This window comes from Macrobrachium rosenbergii, chromosome 19, assembly GCF_040412425.1.
Source record: "Macrobrachium rosenbergii isolate ZJJX-2024 chromosome 19, ASM4041242v1, whole genome shotgun sequence".
Classification (NCBI taxonomy): domain Eukaryota; kingdom Metazoa; phylum Arthropoda; class Malacostraca; order Decapoda; family Palaemonidae; genus Macrobrachium; species Macrobrachium rosenbergii.
In genome coordinates this window covers 1,723,601-1,739,058 of record NC_089759.1, presented here as the reverse complement: position 1 = coordinate 1,739,058, position 15,458 = coordinate 1,723,601, and the positions used below count along the sequence as shown (strand labels likewise).

Genomic DNA, 15,458 nt, shown 5'->3' with positions numbered 1-15,458 from the left:
TGAAAGTATGCCACTATAGCAACATATGATACTGGCGAAATCACACTGTACTTCATTTATTTTACTGAATTTATAAATGAAGTTGCACTTTTAAACCCAGCTGTGACAATTTAAGAAAAAATGAATCTCTGAAATGTGCTTCATTTAGCAACTAATGGCTGTGATGATACAGGTAAAATGCAATCAGCTGATGATTTTAAGAATGTCAACACAATCAGGATGCAAACTGCGCCTGATCGCTATATGATATAACAATAATGCATGAGATATAACTGCATAAGTACGTAAAACAACAGTCTTATTAAAATTATGATAATTCTGTACAACTGTATTATTTGCCTTTTGCATATGGATATCTGTCATGTAACAACCAAACTGGAGCCAATAGTCTCTCTCTCTCTCTCTCTCTCTCTCTCTCTCTCTCTCTCTCTCTCTCTCTCTCTCTCTCTCTCTCTCACACATTAAAAGGTGTCAGGAGATCAGAATTTGACAGTGCACTTGTTAAGTGGTTTAAGCTCCGACAGAGTGAAGCTGTACGCATTTCCGGTGAGATATTTATGGAGCAACCCAGAATTTCCATAAGAAACTAAACCTAACAAATGAAAGTGATTATTCATAAGCTTTGTTCTACTTCCGACAACACGGCAATATTTGTGTGGAATGAGCCAGTAAGACTTCACATAGGTTTTTTTTAGGGGATATCTGTCATCTGGGATTTTCTGTGGTCCAGCAGTGGCCTGGTCCCAAGGGTGCCGGTTTAAGGGTCAGACTGTAGTAATACAAAGATGGTAAAAAAAAAAATAGCAGCACCCTAGATGACATAAAAAGAGACTTCTACATTAACAAAAAGAAAATTTCATTAGTGAAGAAATGACATTTTTATGATAAAATAAAGTATTGTATATACTTACCCAGTAATTACTTAGCTAAAAGTAGCTGATTCCACACTGAAAGGTGGTGGAGAATCGTGGACAAGATAAAGGTTTTCAAAATATTGATAAAGATACAGTAAATCCCCGTATTCATGCGGGATGCATACTACACCCCACCCCGCGAATAGCTAAAATCCGCGAATACTTAAAACCCTTAAAAAAAAAATTAGAACTGCCTATTTCGATAGTTCAAACACACATACACACGAAAAAAAAAATGCTTATACCAGGTATTATCCTACTTACGATGCGGTTAGGTTCCAAAAAACCTATCGTTTGTTGGAAAAGACATCTCAAATATAGCCTCGCCTACACAGGGTATTCAGTACCATGTATACATATATGGTAGCCTAGCCTACACTATAAAGTATACTCTATACATATACTGTATAGTAATTATTAATATCAGCTAATTTTGGAGGTTCATGCAGTTTGACTTATGATACTTCAATACAAAGAGAAATTGAATAACAAACAAGAATTAGCTTAGCCTACACTATGGTATATTGTATACATATAGCAGCCTAACCTACATTATACTGTACTCTATATTCACATACTAATATCGTATTATACAAACATCAACGTAATGAATATGTGTCTTTTCCATGGATCTTCTCAAATGTTATGCTTTACTTCACGGTATCCAATAATATTGTATATATTCTTATATTGCTGTTGTATTACAAATTGCAATCATAGATCATAGTGATCAATGTTTTGGTTTGGAAATCCATTATGTGGCAAGTTTATTTTGCTGTATTTAAGTTAACTCAGTTCAGAGCACTTTTCTTGCTTTTAGTTAGCATAAATGAGTCTCTAAACACTCTACTTATATGGAGCAAGGTTATTTTTTGTTATATGAAGTGTTTTTAAGTCGAAATATAACAAATATATGAGTCTCATTGTGAAATTAATTTAGCTATTTTTCTCGTTTTTTAAGTATAGCTTAGTTTTACCAGACCACTGAGCTGATTAACAGCTCTCCTAGAGCTGGCCCGAAGGATTAGACTTATTTTACGTGAATAGATGATGTTGGCCGTTTGGGGGCATGTTTGTTTTGTGAAAAAAAAAAAATATATATATATATATATTCCATTCGCTATTTTCACCTGATTTCATTCTAATACAAGCTTTACGTATTTATCTTTTATCGGCGTGAAAACAGCAGTACAGGCAGTCCCTGGTTATCGACGATCTGGTTTGACGGCGCTTGTCTAGCGACGATAACCACATTTTTGACACTGATTCCCGGTTATCAGTGCTGATCCCTGGTTACGGCGCCGATAACCAGGGATCGGCGCTATTGTTGCCGATTTTTGGTTATCGTCACGCTGTCAGGAACAGAACCCTGCCGATAACGGGAACTGCCTGTAATATGTGTTCTTTCATGCCCAGTAGTTTTGATTAAAATAATTTCTCTTCAATTTTAATTACAGTCGAGTTTCATCCATGTTGCTGATGCACGATAATTTAGTCATTAGCAGCTTCAACATTGTTTTCTCAGCTTCAGCTACAACTTGCAGCTTACATTTAGCAGTTTCCTTGCCGATCTTTTATCCATAGCGAATGAGGGTATAATGTAAAAATATATCAGTCCTATTCTACCTAACGTCATTTGTAACATAACTACGGTTATAGTTTACTACCGTATGATGGTTGAAATACAAGCAAAACGGCTGTGGTTATCCGATTCGGTTATAAGCAAAACATGAAGTTTTTGGCCCTATCTCGGGAAATCGAATCCCTTATTCTCGAGGGGCAGTGGAAGAGGTCATAAATACCCACTCAGAAGGTTTTTACAACCACCTTTTCATGGTTCTGACAGCCTTGGGGCTGGAGGCCCGTTTTGGACGTCAGCACCCTGAATGCTTTTGTCCTGACAATGAAGTTCCACATGGAGACAGTCCGTTCAGCCATGTCTTCAGTGCAACAGGAGGACTGAATGGTCACCCTGGACATGCAAGATGCATAATTCCACATCCCCATTCATCTTGGCTCAAGGAAGTTTTTGTGCTTTGTCTTTCAGGGCAGAGCACTACAATTTCGGGCTCTATGCTTCGGCCTGTCGATGGCACTGGAAGTATTTACTCAAATCCTTGCTCCTGTCGGGAACTGGCTTCTCCTTCTGGGAATCAACATCAACCTGTACTTAGACTACTGGCTTCTCTACTCTCCATTGGAAGAGAAGTGCGTGGAGGAATTGAGGAAAACTCTTCGCCTGACACAGGAGTTGGGCATCATAGTCAGCGAGATGAAACCCCTAATGAACCCGACTCAGGAGGTTCCGTATTTGTCAGTTCCTTGCCCTTCTGTCCTGCTCAGCAGTACAGTGGATGAGTCTTTTTAGGGACCCTGGCTTCAGTAGAGCAGTTTGTGAGGCTAGGCAAACTGCATATGAGAACCCTAGAGTTCTTCCTAAAAGCAAACTGGTGCAGAAAGACACAACCAGACTTCTTCATCTTCCTTATAACGTCGGAGGTCAAAGTGGATCTTCAGTGGTCCTGCGAAGAAAGACTTTAGGATGGGAAACCTCCTCTTTCACAGAACCCCAACCTTCAATTTTATTCAGATGCCCCTGACCAAGGCTGGGGTACTCTTTTGAACGGCCGGGAAGTCTCCGAACATGGACAACAGTGCAACGGAGGTCTCACATCAATGTCAAAGAAATAAAGGCTGTTCACTTGGGCCTTCAGGCCTTCTCGAACCTAGTCTGCGGCAAGAAGGTAGTAGTGCATGCAGACAACACACCTGCGCTGTCATACATTCACAAACAGGGGGGCCACCCACTCCTCTCTCTACAAGACAGCGAGAGATCTCCATCTGTGGGAGGAAGAGATTTTAGTAACTCTTACCACCCAGTTTATTCAGGGGAGAATGAACGTAATTGTGGACAAGTTAAGTCGCCTCAAACAGGTCCTACCGACCACGTAGACCCTAGACCTATTAGTCTGCAACAATCTGGGGCAGACCAACTGTAGGTCTTTTCGCAACTTCAAGAAGTCACTGACTTTCCCTCTTCTGCTCTCCGGTCCCGGACCCTCAGGCATGGGCAACGGATGCTATGCTCCTGGACTGGACAGGCCTGGATGTTTACGTCTTCCCCCCTTTAGGATGATCAGGGAATTAATCAACAAGTTGTCGACTCATCAGAACACCTCCAAGACCCTAGTCGCTCCCTTCTGGCCAAACAAGGACTGGTTTCCAGATCTGATTCAGCTGTTGGTGGATTATTCAAGACTCCTTCCACAAAAACAGTCGCTGCTCAGACAACCCCACTTCCTCAGGTTCCACCAAGGATTGTCTGCTCTGGCCCTGACAGGCTTCAGACTGTCAGGTGCCTTGTCAGAGCAAAAGGTTTTCCATGACAGGCTGCAGAGGCAGTTGCGAGGTGCAAGCGAATGTCTTCTACAAAGCTCTACCAGTCCAAATGGGCAGTCTTCAGAAGACGGTGCAGCAGCCATATCTCTTCTCCTGAGACAACTATAAGTCAAATACCCGACTTTTTGTTATTTCTGAAGTCCGTCAGGAAATTATCGACCTCTACTATCAAAGGGTACAGGTCCATGTTCAGTTCAGTATTTACACATAGAGGAATGGATCTGTCCTCTAACCAGGACATTGGTGACCTAATCAAATCTTTTGAGACGACAAAACAAGAAAGTTCTTCCTGCGTCTCTTGGAATTTGGACATTGTACTGAAATGGCTCTCAGGTCCTCCCCTTGAACCACTCTGATCTGCCTCATTTGGGAACCTCATCAAGAAGACACACTTTTTAGTGGCACTGGCTACCACCTAACGCATTAGTGAGCTGCAGGAAATAGACAAGAGAGTAGGCTTTGCACAAAGGGACACAGTCTGCTCTGTCTCTTGGATTCCTTGCTAAAAACGAGGACCCGCCCAAGCCCTGGCCTCGTTCTTTCATCATCAAGAAACTTATGGATGTCTGAGGACCAGAGGCAGAAGAGAGGCTTCTTTGTCCGGTGAGGGCTTGCAAGTACTTCCTTCACAGGACAGAGAAGATTAGAGGACCATCAAGCAACCTCTGGTGCTCTGTAAGAAGCCCTGTTCGTCCTCTTTCAAAAAATGCCATTTCCTTTTTTCTGAGGGAGTTGATAATTGAAGCTCACTCTCAGATCCAAGAGGACGCCTTTCCTTTGGTTAAAATTAAGGCTCACGAAATTAGGGCAGCTGCAACTTCCCTAGCATTTAGACATGTCTCTCTCTACGATCCTGCAGTCGACATTCTGGAGATGCAACTCTATCTTTGCCTCACATTACCTCAAGGACGTACAGACCATGCTTGAAAATTGTAACACTTTAGGACTTATCTGTGGCTGGCATGGTGTTGGGAGAGGAAGAATAGGGAAATATGGAACTCTCTGTTCTTTTGCTATCCATTCGCCTTGACTTAAGGGTTTGAGTCTGTGGGAAGCCTTGGGGTACAGGCAGTCTCCAGTTTATGAAGGGGATTCCATTCTGATGCCGTGTCGTAAGCCGAAAATCGTCGTAAACCGAAAAAATCATCGAAAATCGTAAGAAAACCTTACTTTTAATCCTTTGAGTATCCTTTGGGTATCTTGAAAATGACGTAACCTGTATTTTTACTGAGTCTTTCATAAAGAGAGAGAGAGAGAGAGAGAGAGAGAGAGAGAGAGAGAGAGAGAGAGAGAGAGAGAGAGAGAGAGAGAGACTGCCTCACCACTTATCTACCAGAAAAAGACTAGGAATTTCATAGAACAACAGTGCTCCCCCATTTTTACTTCAAGTATCATCCTACATTAACTATAACTTAAATTATTATCCTATTACTATTGTAATAATCTTTGAAATTATATTATCAATATCATTTCAAAGTCACCTTGAACATTCGTACCCTTTTCCAGCCAGAGAGAGAGAGAGAGAGAGATTACCACAACTTACATTCAGCCATTCTTGTACTGGCACGGGCGAGAGAGAGAGAGAGAGAGAGAGAGAGGTTTATCTCTTTAATCTTTCTCTTTACTGCAACTGACAACAACAAAAAATTGTTTTTTCCTTTGTCTTCCAAAGATGTACTACTACTTTACCACGTATTTTTAAAACACCATGAACACACACACACACACACACACACACAAACAGTGCGCACAGGTAAAGAGACTCAAATTAGCAGTATCTTTTCCTGGGAGAGTGAAGGACTGAACTTGGCATTTATTTATAATATAACTATCCATTTCTCATTCTACCTTTTGGAGAGAGAGAGAGAGAGAGAGAGAGAGAGAGAAGGGGGGGGGGGGAAAGACGGCAGGGAGAAATTGATCTTCTACCCTTGGTCAGAAATGTCAAGTAATTTGACATATCTGACAGTACCACCCTCCCCCATAGCTTCAAAGCTTTGGACAAAAGACAGGGCGTGATATTTCTTTGTTCATAAATTGAAATAATTTACTTTAAAAATGCATAAATGTTGTCATACAGTATATTATTATTATTTAATCTTATTAATATTTGAAAATTAGCACTTATTATTAGGCAAGTCATTTACGTGGTTAGTCCTCACCATCTCCCATAAATTTCTTAAAAAATTCTTGTGCCGTCATTCTCTCTTCATGTCGGAGAGAGAGAGAGAGAGAGATAAAAAAATACTACTCACCCTCCTTTTAGTGTATGCAAAGCCCGTGAGGTACAAGCTTTGTGGTTGGTTAAAACCCCACCCTTCCTGCCAATAGCATGTCGTCAAGGAGGGCGAGAGGGGGAAGAGGGGGTTGTTACAAGTTGTTACTGGCTACTTTCAGTCCTTCCGGCCAATAGCGTATCGTCATGGAGAGAGGGGGTTGCTACGAACTCTGTTATTAGCTACTTCTAATCCCTCGAGCTGATATCGTCTTGTAAGCCTACGGCAAAGCAATAAAAAAATTGTCACACAACTGATGATGGGATTTTAGTATATTTTATGTTTATATTATAGAAATCTGTATTTCTTTGAAGGATATATGCAGTAGAGAGAGAGAGAGAGAGAGAGAGAGAGAGAGAGAGAGAGAGAGAATGGGCAGTTGGTCTTATTTAAATCTCAAAAGAGCGAAATTATTCATGAATTATTAGAGAGAGAGAGAGAGAGAGAGAGAGAGAGAGAGAGAGAGAGAGAGAGAGAGAGAGAGTTGATTACATAGGAGTTTTATAATTTCGCGGGATTTTAATTTAACTTTTTACGATTGCTGTGGTTACCTTAATATTAATACTTTAAAATTAGTAAATCATTTTTTCATCATAAAAAATGTATTTAGTCATGGAAATAAAATGAAAATCAGTAATTAGTGAATATTGCTCTATGGAAAAATCCGCGAATGTGAATTTTCTTCCGTCATATGCGTTGGACCTAGTCATCCGAAATATTACTGTTGAGAATCGTAAGAAAACCTTCCTTTTAATCCTTTGAGTGTCTTGAAAACAAAGAATTCTGCATTTACACTGAGTTTTTCATAATAAAAACCCTCTAAATATTGACCATTCTGCCGTTTTGGATGCATATTTCTTCCGATCGTCGTCGGACTGGTGTCGTCAGAAATACCGTCGAAAATCGTAAGAAAACCTTCCTTTTAATCCTTTGGGTGTCTTGAAAACAATGTATCCTGCATTTATATTGAGTTTTTCAACAGAAAAACCTCCAAAATTTTACCATTCAGCCATTATGGAGCCATATTTCTTCCGTCGGATTGGCGTTGTCAGCGTCGTAAACCTGGAACATCTGTTATAACCCAGGAAATAATTTTTTTATGAATATATTTGAAAAGCGTCGTAAACTCGGAGCGTCGTAAGCCAAGCCCATCGTAAACCGGAGACTGGAGACTGTCTGCACATTATACCTAGAGTACCTACCAGTTTTCTTTTTTAATGGTTTTGGTTGTAGTTTTAATTTTGTGGTGTAGGTGATAGTGTTGTTCTTTTGTATTCTGGTCTATGCCCAGGGCAAGGACATCTCTTTTAAACTATGTTAGCATACAGTGTACTTCCTCCACTGCAAACTTCCCACTAATATAGGGGCGACCCTTGGCTACACTGCCACACCCACCCTGCAGCAGCTCTCTCAACATGTAAGGAAACAACAAGCATTTATTCAATGCTAGCAACCTTTCTATTTCAAATTCATTACTTAATTACTGCTTTGGAGTAGAATGCGTTCGTTTTCCCACCTAGCAATGTGGAATCAGATATGTAATTACTTGGTAAGTTACTTATATAAAAATGACATTTTTATGATAAAGTTTTATATATACTTACCAAGAATTATATGATCGGAGCCCACCCTCCTCCCCTCGCATGGACATTGGAGTGCGAAACGAACTGAGCCCTCTACTACGTTGTTCCTCTAAGTCTCGGATAGTTGGCGGGCCGTTGTTACCTACGCTCTTGGCAACTGGCACTGAGCATGTATAGCCAGTCCGCGGGCACTTGACCGACATATGTTGCTCACACGAGCACACTGGGCACTCTTGTGGGTGCCTAGATGACGATGAGGAGCATTTCTTGTTTGATGGGCACCAAATACAGGTGCTCTGGTGAAAAGTAATTTGGGCTGTGCCAGGCACTGCAATCTGGTTGAGGAGTGAGAGAGGGACCTTTGTCCATTTTGACGGAATAGGAGACGGCTAATTGCCGTTACATCTTTTCAGGGGATGGGACACGCCGAGAAGACACCTAGAACACCTCATGTCAGAGCTCTCCGAGTCTCAAGACAACTGGTGGACACTAACAGAGACGCCTTTCCAACAGCAGTCTGAGGGTCTTCCACTATGTGAACTGTGAACAACAGGTTCTACCGAGGAGGTGACGGCCCGTGGGCAAACCCCATCAACCTCCTTTGGACCTTCGGTAAATCTTCTCCTTTCCATCTAGGAGCATGGGGGGTGCTAGGGAGCCACTGGACACTCGGAAGTTGCTGGGTGCTTTTGAGTGCTAAAAGAGCGTTTTGGCACCAAATACTGCGCTCTACAACTGGAAGTTCAAGAGACAAGCTCCGGACTTCCAAACCAGAATCCGTATCACCAGAGGAGAACTAAAGCACATCCTTTTGGACGCCTTTTCAATGGTTGTCCACTGAGGCCTGGGACCGGACAACAGGCTCGACTGAATGGGTAAACCCCCTCGGACTCCCTTGGAACGCCAGTATGTCTCCTCCCAGGTTCAGGAGAGCATGGCAGGGACTTTAGGTCTAGGAGATCCAACGAACTGGGTAGCCACCTCCTCCCTTACATCTCTGGCAAGGTGCCCTTTCAGTGGCTATCTGTCGCATCCTGGGATGTACAACAGCTACCCGGGGGACTTCCCATCAGCCTCCATTGGACTTTCAGTATGTCTCCTCCCAGGTTCAGGGGAGTGTGACAGTGATCAATTGCAAAATCGCTATTGCGAAATATGATACTTGGATCAGATCCTAACAACAAAACAATAAAATACTGATCCTAAAAGCTGTAGGCTTGAAGGCTACTCGAAATCAGTGATGTTTCACCGAAATCTGGTTATCCAACCGGCGTATAATAAACAAAGCTGCTGCAAACACCCAATGTTTAAACGAAATGCAGCAGAAAGGGAATGAAGTTGTCTACTAAGTTGTTCCTAGTATTCCCATTAGTGGGCAGGACTGGTCATCTACACTAAAAAAATTGGAGCACTACCGCGGATTTTAAAATTTAAGCTGCCGCACGAGTGGAAAGTATAGCCATGTAATTACCTGGTAAGTTACTTAGATGAAACAATAAAAAACTGATCCTGAAAGCTGTAGGCTTGAAGGCTATACTGGAGCGGATAACTACAAAAAAATAGGGGAAAAGTGCAAACGGTGATACAAGCATGAAACTTGGCTCAACTATTCTTCTTGTCCCTTGGTCTCATTATCAACCTCCGGTCACACAAAATTTTGCCATTTTCCAAGATGGCCGACAGGTTTTCAAAATGGTGTCCTGTGGATATTTGAATATTGGTATTTAATTGATTAATCACATTCAAATCCCTAAGTCACTACCAGTTTATATTAAAATATTAAAAACAAGCCTTTATATATGTAGATACATCATTTCTGTGCATAGAAATATCCAAGATGGATGTCACTATATCAAAAATGTCTGCCAAAATGCCAAAAATTGGTACTTGAGCTCATATATGAGGCTAAAGGTCGGGTAATACATGGAATTGGGGTAACTTCAGCCTGATCAGTTCATTTTTTGTAGATTAGAAATCAATTAATCCCCAGTTAATTAATTTTTATCCTCATTTATAAAAAAAAATGGATAATAAGCTTAATGTAAAAGTGTAATAGTGTAGTGTCAGTGTACTACCAGGGCACACTGGTTGAAAGTATAGCTGTGAAACTCAGCATGGGGTTCTGTGCTAGCTAATGGCAGAGATTTGTTATTAGTTTCCCAAATAATGTTTAGCTAGCCCCACCTCAAAGTTAAACAGCTACATCTGAATTGACAGGATGTGCCAGTGCAGGAGAGCTGAGCCAAGGAAGATGGGCTTTAGTCTTCTAGATGGTGTACAGATCACACGGGAATTAAACAGCATTGGATGAACGATTGGGCTTGGGGTAGGATTATGTCACATCTGAGCCTAGTTGTATCCCATATCCAAAAGTGCTTATATGTTATATAGGTGGTAAATGGATAAACCCTCAGCCTATAGAACAAAAGCAATGGCAGGACAATCTTGGAAGTCAACGTCTTTCTTGAAGGGAGACAGAACGACTAACTGGAAGCATTGTTGCTTGTGCCAAGAGGACACACGTGAAAGACGTAGTTAATGCATCTGGTGGTGGCTATGTTACCCTTGCTACAAACATTCCTGAATTCTATAAGTTAAATGCAATGCGTATACTATTTCATCCCAAAAGGCTTGATGAAGGTGATGGAATTCTGCAGACCTTTGCTAACAAAGCAACATATCATGAATCATGTATGCTGAAGTTCAAAACAACAAAACTAGAAAGGAAAAGGAAGTCATTGCGTAAGACAAAAGAGGAAGATGATGCCCCATCAGTAAAATTCACGCGTAGTAGCCAGAAGGCAGATGAAGAAGATGCAGAAGAATCTAAGACTGAGAAAGAAGGAATATGCTTTATTTGTGACCAACCAGCACCAATCAAAGATTTACGATTGGCCATGACATTGCCTTTACATGAAAAGCTGCAACGATGTACCACCAACCTACTAGATGAGAAACTTCTGGCCAAGCTTAGTGCTGGAGATATTGTTTCTCAGGACCATATGTATCACCCATGTTGTCTGACAGGTGTGCACAACAGGGAAAGGGCCTGGCTAAATTCCCAGAAAATTGGAGATGATTATGTGCAGTACAGACAAGAGGCATGTGCCCATGCTTTTGCTGAGCTTGAGATGTACATATGAGACAAGCAGTTGACTAGAGATGGGTGCTGCTATTTTACAATGGTAGAACTTTAAGATTTGTACAAACAAAGACTGGAACAGCTAAATGTTGATGCTTCCTTTGTGCACAGAACACGGTTGAAAGAACAGATACTTGCCTGCATCCCAGAACTGGAGGACTTTAAAAAGGGAAGAGAAATTTGGTTTGCCTACAAAATGAAAATGGGAAAACCCCTAGCCATGGCATGTGACTACAATGATGTAGTAATCATCGCCAAAGCAGCTAAGATATTGAGGAAACAGATGCTTGAACATGAGACAGAATTTGATGGAACCTTAACAGCAGACACTAAAAGAGAATCTGTGCAACCAAGTTGGTTGGAATTTGTAAGTGCTACAAAATGGCGGCAATATAAAATCCCAACTTAAATATGGAACTTCATCTACTGATCTAGCTTGAGCACAACTTTTGCACTTCAACTGTCGAAAGAATCCAGCATCTTCAACATTCTCCAGACATTCCAAGCCAAGAGAACCTCCAATATATATTGATCTCCTGGTCTCTGCAAAAACCAGGAAGCGTCAATTAATTGATACATTCCATCACCATGGAATCAGCATCAGCTATGATAGGGTTCTGGAATTGACTAAAGGGTTAGGAGAAGCAGTTTCAACAAGGGCTGTGGAGGCAGAAGTAGTTTGTCCCACTACACTTAGAAAAGGGCTCTTTACAACTTGTGCTGTTGACATCTGGACCATAATCCAAGTGACACAACTGCAAAAACATCCTTCCATGGGACAGGCATATCTTTGTTTTAGCATCCGAGCACTGATGAAAAGGTTGAGGACAGAAACTTGGCCCAAACCATCCAAAGTGGAACAAAGTAAAAAAAAGTACCTTCTCTTCCTGAATATTACACAAATGTACCTCCTGCTCACTTTAAACATGAGAATCCCCTCCCTTCATCCAGTGGAAGTGCAGGACACCAACAGGTTGTGCTTTCAAAGCATCTTTCTCTTAAGTATGAATGGCTTGAGAAAGTCAGTCTGGGCAGCACATCACACTTCTCAGAAGCGACAGGCCCCATTTGAAATAAGCTTGTCATCAATGTTGCCTCTTTTTCAAGAAGCAGCTCATTCAGTTGCAATGATAAAACATGCCATGGATATTGCAAGAGCAACCACACAGTTTCTCAATCCTGGCCAAACTCCAGTTCTAGCAGTTGATCAGCCACTATTTGCAATTACTAAGCAAATCCAATGGGATTGGCCACTGCAGTATGGTGATATGGTTATTATTTTTGAGGGCTGCATATAGAAATGGCAGCACTCAAAATTCTGGGTGATCTCTTGAAAGACAGTGGTTGGACTGGTGCTCTTGCAGAAGCAGAAATAGCTACTCCTGGAACAGCAGATTCATTTATTTCTGCTTCACATTTGAAGAAGACATGTCTAGCCCACCAGGTGACAGCTTGCAGTTTATATCAGCTGCACAAAGCTGCCTATATGGCACATATCCAGGAAGCAGAAAAAGAAATTGAGCTAAGCTGTGAAAGGTGGATCAAAAAACGAGAATCAGTGTCTCCCCAATTCTACTTTTGGAATCTTGTGCTTCAGCTAGAACTTCTAGTGTTTGTTTCCACCAGGTCATACCGAGAGTCTAATTTCCAGTTGTACAAAGATGCGCTGCAAGAACTCATTCCTTTCTTCTTTGGCCTGGACCATGTACATTATGCCAGGTGGCTTTCAATTCATTTGAGGGACATGGAGGCTCTCCAAAATGACACATTTGATGAATTCACAAAGGGAAATTTCACTGTCCACAAAACCACTCTGCCTTTTTCCTCAAAGGCTATAGACCAAGCCCACGAGCAGAATAATGCTCATGTGAAAGGACATGGGGGAGCCGTTGGCCTATTTGAAGATGAAGATGCTCTCAGAAGGTGGACAGTGGCTGGTCCTGAAGTAAACCGCCTGATCAATGAGTTTGAGACTAAAAGTGATGCTGATCCAAAGTCTGAGGGTAAGCACCATGATGAAAATGAAACTGTGCAAAAAAGGTTTCTTGAAATGGTTGAAAATCTGGCAAAAGTAATCAAAGAAATGGGCAACCCTTTTGAGGAAGATTCAGTAGATCTGATTGTGCTAGACAATCATGAAATTATGGACAGCAAAGTTAGTGAATCCTTGAGATCTAAGATGGGCCTTGGACAGACACAATTCACAAACTTTATTGAGAGGCTCAGGACACCCAGCAAATTCTATGAAACCAGCACACAAGAACAAAATTCTACTGTTCAGTCGCAAGATGTCTACTACAGAATCCAAGGGCAAACAGTCACTGCAAACCATAAAGGATGATTGTAATCTATTCTCACGCCTCTTCATATCATGCCAGAATAGACAGTGTGATTTAAATGAATTCTTTCAACATGAAAATCAAAACTGCCCCACCAGCACTGGCACAGAATGGACAGATGCGTCTGGGCACCAAGTCACAGCTGCTGCCTCTACTAGAACAGCATGCATCAGACGTCCCTGACAAAGAGCCTACCGCTGATGTAATCATAATGGATGGTGCAGCTCTTATAAGTGCTCTGAGACCAACCAAGGGGTCTACATTTGAGTCCTATGCTAAAGAAGAAGTCCTATCCAAGATTCAGAAGCACATACAGAAGTACAAGAAAACACACATTGTATTTCATGTGTATAGGACAGACAGTATGAAAGCACAAACAAGACAAAAAAGAGGCACAGGAGTTTGCCGGAGAGTAATTAGCACAGCAAAAACTCCTGGCAATTGGGCCAGCTTCCCCAGGAATGACCACAACAAAACTGAACTATTTGCAATTTGGCAGACACAATCATTTCATCTCAAGCAGATGATACATCATGCATAATTGTCACTAAAGGGGATGCTGCACTTTGTAGCAAAGCTGAACAAGACACTGCTGACCTACAGGGCTGCACTCACAAAGAGGTAGATACTAGAGTCCTTTTACATGCTGCATATACTGCAAAGCATGAAGTTATCTCAAGTGCAATCATATGTAGTACAGACACTGACATTGTCATCATAGCAGTATCTAGCATAGAAAAAACTGGTTTGGACAAGCTATGGATTAAATTTGGTAGAGGAAAAGACATGAGGTGGACACCTATCCATGAAATTGCAGCAGCCATAGAACCAAAAGCCTCAGCCCCTTCCTTTTTCCACGCATTTAGCAGGTGTGACACGGTGTCTGCCTTTCAAGGAAAGGGGAAGAAGTCTGCATGGCAAACATGGACTGTGTTCCAGCTTGCCACACACACCATCACCAAACTAAGTTCAACACCAGCAGCTGTAGAAGATGAAGACCTGCAAATTATTGAAGAGTTCGTGGTGCTAATGTACGACAGAAGCAGTTCGTATAAAAATGCAAATGAGGCTAGACTTGATCTCTTTGCAAGAGAGCAAAGAGCTTATGATTGCATTCCCCCTACAAGGGCTGCTCTTGGAGAGCATTGCAATAGAGCTGCCTTTCAAGCAGGGCATATTTGATGCCAGTCTTTAGTATGTCATCCAGTTTTGCCCAGTCCAAGACACTGGGGATGGCAACAGATTGATGGCACCTGGTTTCAGTATTGGACAGATTTGCCAATAGCAGCAAAATCTTGCCAAGAACTGAATAAGTGTGGCTGCAAAAAAGAATGCCATGGCAGGTGCAAGTGCTACAAATCTGGACTTAGCTGCACAGCTCTCTGCAGCTGCACTTGCTAAAACTAACTGATACACAAAACATACTGGTTTCTCTCAGGAGATACATACTTTGTTATCTTTGGTGGCCATTTTGGAAATATGGTGTTCATATGGTGGCCATATTGGAAAGATGGTTTCACTTTATCTCCTCATGACAGTAAGAATGCCAAAATACAAATTCTCAATTATTATATGGACAGTATGCAACTCTTATAGGCTTATGAAATGAAAATATTTGAAATATACAGCAAATTTGCTACCATTTTGGAAAAGTGTCAGCCATCTTGGAAATAGCCAAATATTGAGGTGGCTGGAGGTTGGTTTTGATTTATGGGGATAATAAGAGTTCTCATGCCAAATCAGTTGCATCACCATTTGCACTTTTTTCCCATTATCCCGCTCCACTACTACCCAAGATCAGCGAT

General features: G+C 41.5%; 1 protein-coding gene across 1 annotated transcript in view; it reads right to left on the bottom strand.

Annotated features, from left to right (window-relative positions):
* LOC136848546 (uncharacterized) overlaps positions 1-15,458 on the bottom strand; it is a 401,222-nt gene that overhangs the window by 370,924 nt on the left and 14,840 nt on the right. The gene's annotated exons all lie outside the window — the stretch shown is intronic.